The sequence below is a fragment of the Triticum aestivum genome, chromosome 2A (genome assembly GCF_018294505.1).
Source record: "Triticum aestivum cultivar Chinese Spring chromosome 2A, IWGSC CS RefSeq v2.1, whole genome shotgun sequence".
Classification (NCBI taxonomy): domain Eukaryota; kingdom Viridiplantae; phylum Streptophyta; class Magnoliopsida; order Poales; family Poaceae; genus Triticum; species Triticum aestivum.
Window position 1 is genome coordinate 506688336 of NC_057797.1, and position 10364 is coordinate 506698699.

The window sequence follows — 10364 nt, forward strand, 5'->3', positions numbered from 1 at the left end:
AGCGCTGTGAATATATGTAGACTAGTCGTGCACAAATTTATCACATGAGTTGGAGATGAACTTGTGTGGCATACTGGCATTTGTCCTTTAGAATTTATTACTAGTAAATGTGTTATGTGTACATGCAACTTGTGTGGTTGTTGCACGGGCTCCAACACGCTCTTTGAGAAAAAAGGTGGCACAACTTTGGATATACGTGACGTGGTAGCATCATACAGTAGCATAGTTCGCTATAGTTGTACTAGTACACTCCTACTAGGACGACAACTCCTATAAAACCTTGCGCTTGGCTCTTTGTCTCTTCGGGAGGTTCAACAGTTCGTACTCGTGTGAACCTTGCACTTGGCTCTTCGCCTCTTCGGAAGGTCCAACAATGATGATACTACAGTACAATATGCTTCTGGCAATCTGACACCGATTGAACTGTTGCACGTCCACCGCGAAGGCGAGGGAGAGGGAGAGGGAGAGGGTGCTATAGTCAAAACCCTCTCCTTGACCTGCAAACCACCGCGCGCGTGGGCGAGGGAGAGGCGTAGTAAGCAAGCTTCTCCTCGTTCGGCGAGTTGACGGGACACATCAAAGCAGTACTAGTACTAGCAGTAGTATTCCATATTGCATCCTTTCCGATTAATATGGCTTAATTTGAAACGAGAAATATACACTGGCGGTCAACATATGTAACAGTACGCTCTTTACGGTCACTATACAGTATATAGTTTTGCGGCGATTATGCGATCACTAGCTCATCGTAGAGCACCGTATTGCACCCTACTGACCGGCACATAGTCGACGTGGCACTTTGTTGACTGGTTAAATTGTCACCTGGTTTCTGGGTCCCACCTATCAGTTGGCAGAGCAAAGAAATCAGTTAAACAAAACTTTGCGCAGGCGCGACACGAGTCCAACCCTTGCGCGCGAACCGCCCTGGCTGTGTATGTGAGTGCATGCACGTGTCCTCCCTCGGTCTTCCAACAAAGAGTGTACTACATGATGTACATCTACACTTCCAATGTGTTTAGCCTTTAATCTAAATCGATATTGATTGACTAATGCACCAACTTGTGCTGTAGGTATAGGCTACATGTCTATCCTTAATTACAGCATGCAACGGCCTTCATTTAATCTTCTTATCTCAATGGTCGCATGCACACATAAGTCTGCTACTTTTGGGCGTTAATTATGCCCTGGTCAATGTGTAAACCTCTAAATGTACAGTCTTTCACGGACGTAGGGAGTAGGTTGAGCACTTGAGCGTGAGCGTGTGTGTTGCGTCGTGTGTTGTGTGCCGCATGGGTGCGTGAGTGTTGCGTGCGTCCATGTGTACGTGTGAGTGTTGCATGTTGCATGCATGCATGGGGCTTACTCCCTCCCATTGACATGTCCATTTGGCTATAGATTTCAACAAGTGACTAGGTACGGAGCAAAATGAGTGAAGTGAGCGTAGAGGCATAGGGATACTGTAGAAAGGAAGTCCTCGCGATCCATTTATTCCCCATCTCGGTCAGAGAGAACTATTCAACTAGTCTTCGCAGTGAAGTGACAATACACACTACAGCAGATGGGACACGTAATTAATAAGCTGAACCAGCGTGTTGGTGTTACTAAATCAGTCAGTTATGTTTGGTAGTCTCAAGTCATTGAAAGCATGCACATCCCACATATCTTATTGGTTGATATGCCACAAAACAAAAAACGAGAAGGGAGTTAATGTACGGTGCCTAAGTGTTTTGGGATTATTTGGTTTTCGTAAGGTGACTTACACACCTAGACGGAGGGAGTAGTAGAATTGAGATTGAATGCACTTTCTTCCCCGTCTTCCACTCTTCTTCCTCCTCTCTTCTTCTTCCTCCTCTCTTCCCCATCGTCGGCCGCACACCATTTACCCCCGCTCACTGCTCACCCGCCCGTGCCATTTTCCTTGGTAGCTCGCGCGTACCATATCCCCCCCCGCTCACTGCTCGGCCACACGAGGAGAAGCTTCTTTGCTCGCCCGCCCAAATCCACTTCCCCGCCGGCTCGCAGGCACCGAAAACCCCAATGGCAGAACCGACTGACACGCAGAGCCGCGATTGGAATTCCCTCCCCGATGTTCTCTTGGAGCAGATCTGTAGTCGTATGGACCTACTCAGCACCGTCCGTCTGGCCGCATGCTCGGTGTCTTTGTACCGTCTACTCGTCTGCAACCGGCCGGCTCTTTTCAAGACACCCTGCTTGCTGGTGCCCGATCCTCGCAGGTGGCCCAGACACCGACTTGACGATCCTACGGAGGTTGCCGTGGTGCCCCTCGACATGCTACCACTACCCGTCCACCTGTCCTTCATGCGCGGCCACTACTGGGCGGGCATGAAGGCCAACTGGATCGTCCTCATCCACCACACCGGTAGTCCGTGGCGTCTCGTGGATATCTACACCCAGCGAGAGATCACCCTTCCATCGTTGGATACCGCCGCCATCGAGCCTCGCGGCCCGCCGGACACTCCTGCCTACTACGCACGAGACGCGTCAAGCTTTTGGCTCGACCTCTGTTTGCAGAAAGTTGTAATCTGCGAAGTGCCCACACCATCAGAAGACTACATGGATTACAAGCTCATTGCCTTGTTCAACAAGGGATTAGTCTATCTGGAATCCGGTCGCCATACATGGTTATGGCTCATCATCAATCCTGTTGAGGAAACATTTCTGTCTGATGCTATAGTGCACGATGGCATCGTTTACGCGGTCGACGCACAGATTGGCTACCTATATTGGTGGAATCTATCGTCGTGTAATTGTTCTATCTCATCTCATCTTTACCTTATGAATACGACTGCCTGTTCATTTGTTACAAATTTAGAATGCATAGCATGTCTATAACCACATCATTGCTATATGTTCCTCTCATTTCCTAGATTTTTATGACCACACATGTTATTGTTAGAGTTGATATGAGAACAATTGGCATCTAATGATTGTTAGAATACATATTATGAGCATAACATCATGATTGCTATATGTTACTCTCGTTTACAAGATTTTTATAACAACGCATGTTATTGCTTAGAGTTGATATGAGAACAGTAGTAGTAAGTGCTATGGTAGAATATGAGTAGGCGCTGTCATAGCTGTTTTCCTCTCATTGTTACATGATGTTTGAACCATGACATATTGCTAGAATATGAAAGCCATTGGCTTATTTTTTTAACTTGGGGTATGATTATGACCACGGCATTGCAATTCTCTGTCTATGATATGTGTCACTGTTATAATAATCTTAATTCCACACATACTCTGAACATGATTGTTTATTTTTGTCCTTTTGGTCTCCAATTTGAATTGTTGCAGCAGACGCAAATGCGCTGGCCTTCATGATTCCAGGACCTGGAATCATACCAGCCGATGGGTGGTGGTTTATCGCTCGTTCAGCTGACGGCGGTCATTTGATGCTCATTCGCACGTACCAAATTGACCAAACCATTACATCAAACCACATGCAGTACAATGCGTGGGGCGTTCGTGACATTGATGGCTATGGCTGCTTCGTGTTCGAGAAAGATCCCAGCTCCGTTGGGCCAGGCGTATTCAACTGGAGGCGGGTTTACAGCCTCGGCAACCACTCCTTGTTCCTCGGGCTCAATTATCCGATCATCCAACCAATCATCGATCATATCACCGGCGATGATTACTGTGCTATGCAACTTCCATTCGCGAGGGGGGCTGTGTTTACACATCATACCATGGGTTTCATGAATCACCATATCCAGAGATTCGTCGACACAGCTTGTTGCCAGATAATCTTCAGTGTGTGAAAGGCATCAAGCTTCCATGCGATGGATGGCTTTTGCAAACCCGACATGCGGCGATGTGGTTCATGCCAACAGCAAATATGCACAACTTGATTCGTGCTGATATCTAGACTGAGCCATGTATTCTGCTGCTGTAGCACGACCCTCTTTTGTTGGATATTATGTACTGTTGTTAGTTTGAAGCACTCCTCTGGTTTGAAGGATAGATACCTTCCTGGGATCAAGTGCATCCTAACTCACCTGCGTAGGATGTACTGATAATGATGATGGAGATGCTGTGCAGAAGCCATATATATAATCAGTTAGGCTTCAAGTGCGTACTTGTTAGTTAAACCTATGTATAAATCGTGACACTAAATACGACTAGTAAGTAGTACAGTAGCAGTACTAGTATACGTCGGTCAAATTATTCATCATGTCCACACATTGAATTGACGTGACAACACGCTGCGCGTGAGGTGACACAAGAATCCCGGCGGCGTGTTCGGGTATTCTGGACTTCAGATTTGGAGTACCACTTATCTGTCGAAATCTTTCATCATTCACTTAAAACAGTCGATTGATCATACATTGAGTACCATATAACTGGAGTTACCGATGCAAGTCGAAGAAGGATTGGCCCGTGCTGCCGGCTGGCGTCAAGTTCGATCCCACGGATCAGGAGCTGATCGAGCACCTTGAGGCCAAAGTGAGTGCTGACAGCGCGAGATTTCAGTCTCTCATCGATTTGTTCATACCAACCATCGACAGCGAGCACGGCATATGTTACACCCAACCTGAGAAACTTCCAGGTAAGACACCGATCGGCCGTCTACTTGCACAAACATATTCCTTTGTTTATAGCTCTATTTTTCTTTTTAGACGCAGACCTGGTGAAGCAATTACAATTTGACAGTTAATAAAAAGTGAAACAAGTGACTGCAACATGCCAAAGATGTTATGAAAATGCCAACTAGGTACACTAAAACCTGTATTCCACAATACTGCAGGTATCACACTGAGTGGCCTAAGGAAGCATTTCTTCCAGCGCAATTCCAGGGCGTTCAAAAGGGGCGCGTGGACGCGTCGCAAGATACAGTCGGAGTGCGGCATGCACGCGATGTGGCACAAGACCGGCAATACCTTGCCGGTGATGGTCAACGGCCGGCAGACGGGCAGCAAAAAAGGTTCTGGTGCTGCACACCAACAAGAACTTCGACCAGCAGAGGACCAACTGGGTGATGCACCAGTACCACCTCGGGGACCTGGAGCAAGAGAAGGAGCGGGAGCTGGTCCTCTGCAAGATTTTCTACCAGACGAACACTAGGGCCAGGAGTAAAAAGATTATAAGTTAGTTTGGTATTGGTAGTTGTACTACCTTGTCGTCCGCAAGTTGGTATTGTTGTTAACGATCTTTTGGTATGAACTTGCATTTGCTTCCAACCATCATGCCGAGGGTCGACGTGGATATAAAGCTGAATCATTTGTTTCGAAACGAATTTTCAGGCACCTGATTTTTATTTGATGGGTAGCATAAGCACCCGCCGTTCGAATTCCCAGTTCTCCAATTTTTTCGAAACAAGTGCATGCACTTATTATCACGATAAAAAAACAATATCCGTGCTGCATCCCAGTTATCAGTCTGTACTTGCAGAATTCTCTCGTTTATTGAGCACGTATATTGTTTTTTCAGGTCGAGCAAGTTTCAACTGGGCTGTAGATTGCCCAGGGTTGTTTTGTTTTTAACAGGCCCAGCCCATGACGACAACGGGGCACAAAGATCCAGCAGGTATCTACTGGCCTCTGGCCCGCCAGCGTTAGTTATATTTTGTCTTACAACATCCGCAGGCAGTTTTTTTACTGAATCAAACACACAGCCCAGTTCTATTTTCCTCTTGAAACGCATGTCCTACATCCGTTTTCTAATCTCTACCTATAGTTTTACTAGTTCATATACACGTATCATTATATTGAAAACACATAAAATTCCCTTTTCATATTTACATCCTTATTTTTGTTGTTTTTTCCCACCCAGCGCTGATTTTTTTACCACTGGTTTTCCCTTAAACCAACTAAATTGTCCCACGTCTTATTTGCTTACAAAAACAAAACGATTTTTTTGGCAAATCAATAAGTTCTTAAAAAATGTTTATCATTTCGGGATTACAACAGTTCGGACTCCACCGAAATATGCAAAATAAGGTTGGACTTTTTGACCGTGGTCCTGGGCAGAAAATGGGCTGTAATAAATTACTTAAGAATTAGCAAATGGGCTGCAAATTATAAAAAATAGCAAATGGGCTTTATGTTGTCTGCCACAGATTTGGAGGCTGACTTGTGGGCCTACTAAGTTCATGCGTACACAAGGTTTCTCAAAAAAGAAACTTAGTCAACAATCGACTCTACCAGCGTCAGACCGTTAGATGTCAATCTAACGGCAATCGTGCTTCTTCAGTCTCTGATCTTCCTGCCCCAGCCGCCCAAACCAGCGCCGTCGGAACCGCCTGCTCCCGCCTCCCGTGGCCGGCAGTGCTGCCGGGAAGGCCTCACGGCCCCATCATACTCGCATCCCTGGCCTGTCTATCCCTCTACTCACCCACACCTCCTGTTATTTTCCGGCGACGGCAGCCGAACCAGTCAACCCTCGTACTCTCCACCGCGTGGGCAGCCACTGTCGTGTCTTCCCCGGCTCCGTGTCGTTCCCTTCGTAGGCCTCGCCGTCGTCCACCGCCCTGGTGCTCTCGGCGCGGCGTGGTCAACGATGTCCATCCAACGGCCGTAGTGCTTCTTCAACCTCTGGTCTTCTTGCCCCAGCCGCCCAAAGCAGCGCCGGTCTTGCCGCATGCTCCTGACTCCCGTGGCCGGCTGTGCTGCCGCGGAGGCCTCACCGTCCCCATACTACTCCCACCGCTGGCCAGGCCATCCCTCCACTCACCCACTCCCCCTGTTATTCTGCGGCGACGGCAGCCTCACACCGCAGCCGAACCAGTGAACCCTCGTACTCCTCTCCGCGTGGGCATCCACTGCCGCGTCTTCCCCGGCTCCGCGTCGTCCCCTTCCTAGGCCTCGCCGTCGTCCACCGCCGTGGTGCTCTCGGCGCGGCGTGGTCAATGTGGTCAACGACCGACTTCCATCGGAAGAGTACTGTACGTGGAGAGGCTGACAGCTGGGTCCACGGCAGCCGCAAGGAAGTGCCTCCTTATTACGCGCAAAATAATTATTCCTCCACCTGACAGCAGGGACCCACCGGACGGGCCACCAGTATTTCGCGGAAAAAACATTTCCCCCCTGACTGTTGGGACCCACCAGACGGGCCATCGTATTTCGTGAAAAAAACGTTTGCCCCTGACTGCTGGGACCCACCGGACGGACCACCGTATTTCGCGAAAAAACGGTCCCCCCCCCGCTGTCAGCTCGGACCCACCGGAAGTGCCTCCTTATTACGCACAGAAAAATGAATACTCCCCCTGCTAGCTGGGACCCAACCTGGTGGGAGGCTGACTTGTGGGCCTACTAAGTTGACGAGGATGGAGGGCTTTGTCAACTTAGTCAATATGAACGATTCTAGCTCCAGTGACCGTACGATGTCCATCCAACGGCCGTAGTGCTTCTTCAACCTCTGGTCTTCTTGCTCCAGCCGCCCAAAGCTGCGCCGGTCGTGCCGCGTGCTCCTGCCTCTCGTGGCCGGCTGTGATGCCGCGGAGGCCTCACCGCCCCCTACTACTCCCACCGCTGGCCCATGCTATCCCTCTACTCACCCACACCCCCTGTTATTCTGCGGCGACGGCAGCCTCACGCCGCAGCCGAACCAGTGAACCCTCGTACTCCTCTCCGCGTGGGCATCCACTGCCGCGTCTTCCCCGGCTCCGCGTCGTCCCCTTCCTAGGCCTCGCCGTCGTCCACCGCCTTGGTGCTCTCGGCGCGGCGTGGTCAATGTGGTCAACGACCGACTTCCATCGGAAGAGTACTGTACGTGGAGAGGCTGACAGCTGGGTCCACGGCCACAGCCCAGTTTTTTTGTGATTTGCCAAGTAAGTCGCTTTGTCAGGCCTGTTGGGCTGCAAATCTTTCAAGACGAGGAGAGCTTCATTCGGCTGGCCGAGAAAATGGCCCATCAGTAATGAGAAATGGGTGTACATTTTTAAAACACATCAAACCGGCAATTAGTTTAAAATATCTTTTTTTCATTTCGAGATTTTAAATTACATTAATTTTTATGCGTGGAGAATTTGTTGGATTTTATATTGATATACATTTATTTTTAAAATCAGTTTGAATGTGAGTCGAAATTTCGGGATTAAAAACAGTTCGGACCGCACCGAAATATGCAAAATTTCGTTAATTTTTTAACCGTGGCCACAATATGGGCTGTAATGCTAACAAAAAGAATATGGGCTCCAAAAAAACCTTAAGAATTAGCAAATGGGCTATAAATTATTAGAAATAATGGCAGATGGGTTATATGCTGTTTTCCACAGATTTGAGGCTTTCCTAAAAAAAGGTTGACGCACAAGCACCGACTGTTGGATGTCCATCCAACAACCGTTGTGCTTCTTCAAACTCTGCTCTTCCTGCACCAGCCGCTCAAACAAGCGCCGGCGGGACTGCCTGCTCCCTCCTCCTCGCGGCCGGCTGTGCTGCCGCGCAGGCCTCACCGCCCGACCGTACTCCCATCGCTGTCCTAGCCATCCCTCTACTCACCCACACCTGCTGTTATTCTCCGGCGACGGCAGACGAACCAGTAAACCCTCGTACAGTCGTACTCCCCTTCGCGTGGGAAACAACTGTCGAGTCTTCCCTGCCTCCGTGTCGTTCCCTTCCTAGGCCTCGCCGTCGTCCACCGCCCTGGTGCTCTCGGCGCGGCCTGGTCAACATGGTCAACGACCAACATGCATCTGAAGTGGACTTTACGTGGAGAGGCCGACAGCTGGGTCCACGGCCGCACGCAAGGAAATGCCTCCTTATTACGCGCAAAATAATGATTCCTCCACCTGACATCAGGGACCCGTCGAAAGGGCCTCTTTATTTCGCGAAAAAAACGTTACCGCTGCTGACAGCTCGGACCCATCAGCTATATCTTCGCACGCAAGGAAGTGCCTCCTTATTACGCACAAAAAAAATGAATACTTCCCCTGTTAGCTGGGACCCAGTATAGTGGCAGGCTGACTTGTGGGCCTACTAAGTTGACGGGGACGGAGGGCTTTGTCAACTTAGTCAATATGCACGATTCTAGATCCAGTGACCATACGATGTCCATCCAACGGCCGTAGTGCTTCTTTAACCTTTGGTCTTCTTGCTCCAGCCGCCCAAACCAGCATCGGTCGTGCCTCGTGCTCCTGCCTCCCGTGGCCGGCTGCGATGCGGCGGAGGCCTCACCGCCCCCTAATACTCCCACCGCTGGCCAGGCCATCCCTATACTCACCCACACCCCTGTTATTCTGCGGTGACGGCAGCCTCACACCGCAGCGAACTAGTGAACCCTCGTACCCCTCTACGCGTGGGCATCCACTGTCGCGTCTTCCCCGGCTCCGCGTCGTCCCCTTCCTAGGCCTCACCGTCGTCCACCACCCTGGTGCTCTCGGCGCGGCGTGGTCAACGTGGTCAAGGAACGGCTTCCATCGGACGTGGACTGTACGTGGAGAGGCTTATAGCTGGGTCCACGGCCGCAGCAAGGAAGTGCCTCCTTATTACGTGCAAAATAATTATTCCTCCACCTGACAGCGGGACCCACCGGACGGGCCACCGTATTTCGCCCCCTGGCTGCTGGGACCCACCAGCTACATCTTCGCAGGCAAGGAAGTGCCTGACAGTCAGGATCCACCTGGTCGAAGCGTACGTAGCGTTGTCATTCTGGTCATGAACGTGTACGTACATACTGGTCGATGTAGAGACGCACACGTGTCGTAGTAGAGACGCGCATGTGTCGTAGTAGAGGCGTGCACGTGTCGTAGTAGAGGCGCGCACGTAGCATGTACACGTACGTACAACGGCCAGGGTGCAAGAAAGAAAATACAGCCACGTGTGTGTACATACGGGCGGGGTCTCGAACGCCTATTCGCGCATACGTACGGCCAGGGCTCGTGTACATGGCTGGGTCGAAACGGAGAAACAACGTTGTCGTCGTGTTCATGGGGAGGCAACGGAATGCGTCGTGTTCATGGGGAGACAACGGAATGCGTCGTGTTCATCGGGAGGGCTTGGACGGAACATGCGATGGAAATGAGGCCTGGCGTACCGCAGAACGGAGGAAACGGCCTTGTGTTCGACCGGCCACGTTCGAAACGGGATCCTGTTCATCGGGAGGGGTCTGGCGTACCGCAAAACGGAGGAAACGGACCTCCTACGGTCGAAACGGGGGTCCTGTTGACCGGGAGGGGTGTGGCGTACCGCAAAACGGACGAAACGGACTTGTGTTGGAGTGCTACGGTCGAAACAGGGGTCCTGTTCATCAGGAGGGGTGTGGCGTACCGCAAAACGGGACTCCACGGGATACTGTTCATCTCCACCGTCGACCTCCTCCAGCCTCCACCTGCGACTGTTCATCCACGGGCTCCTGTTCATCCAGCCTCCACCGCGCGCTACTCCACCGTCTACTGTTCAACC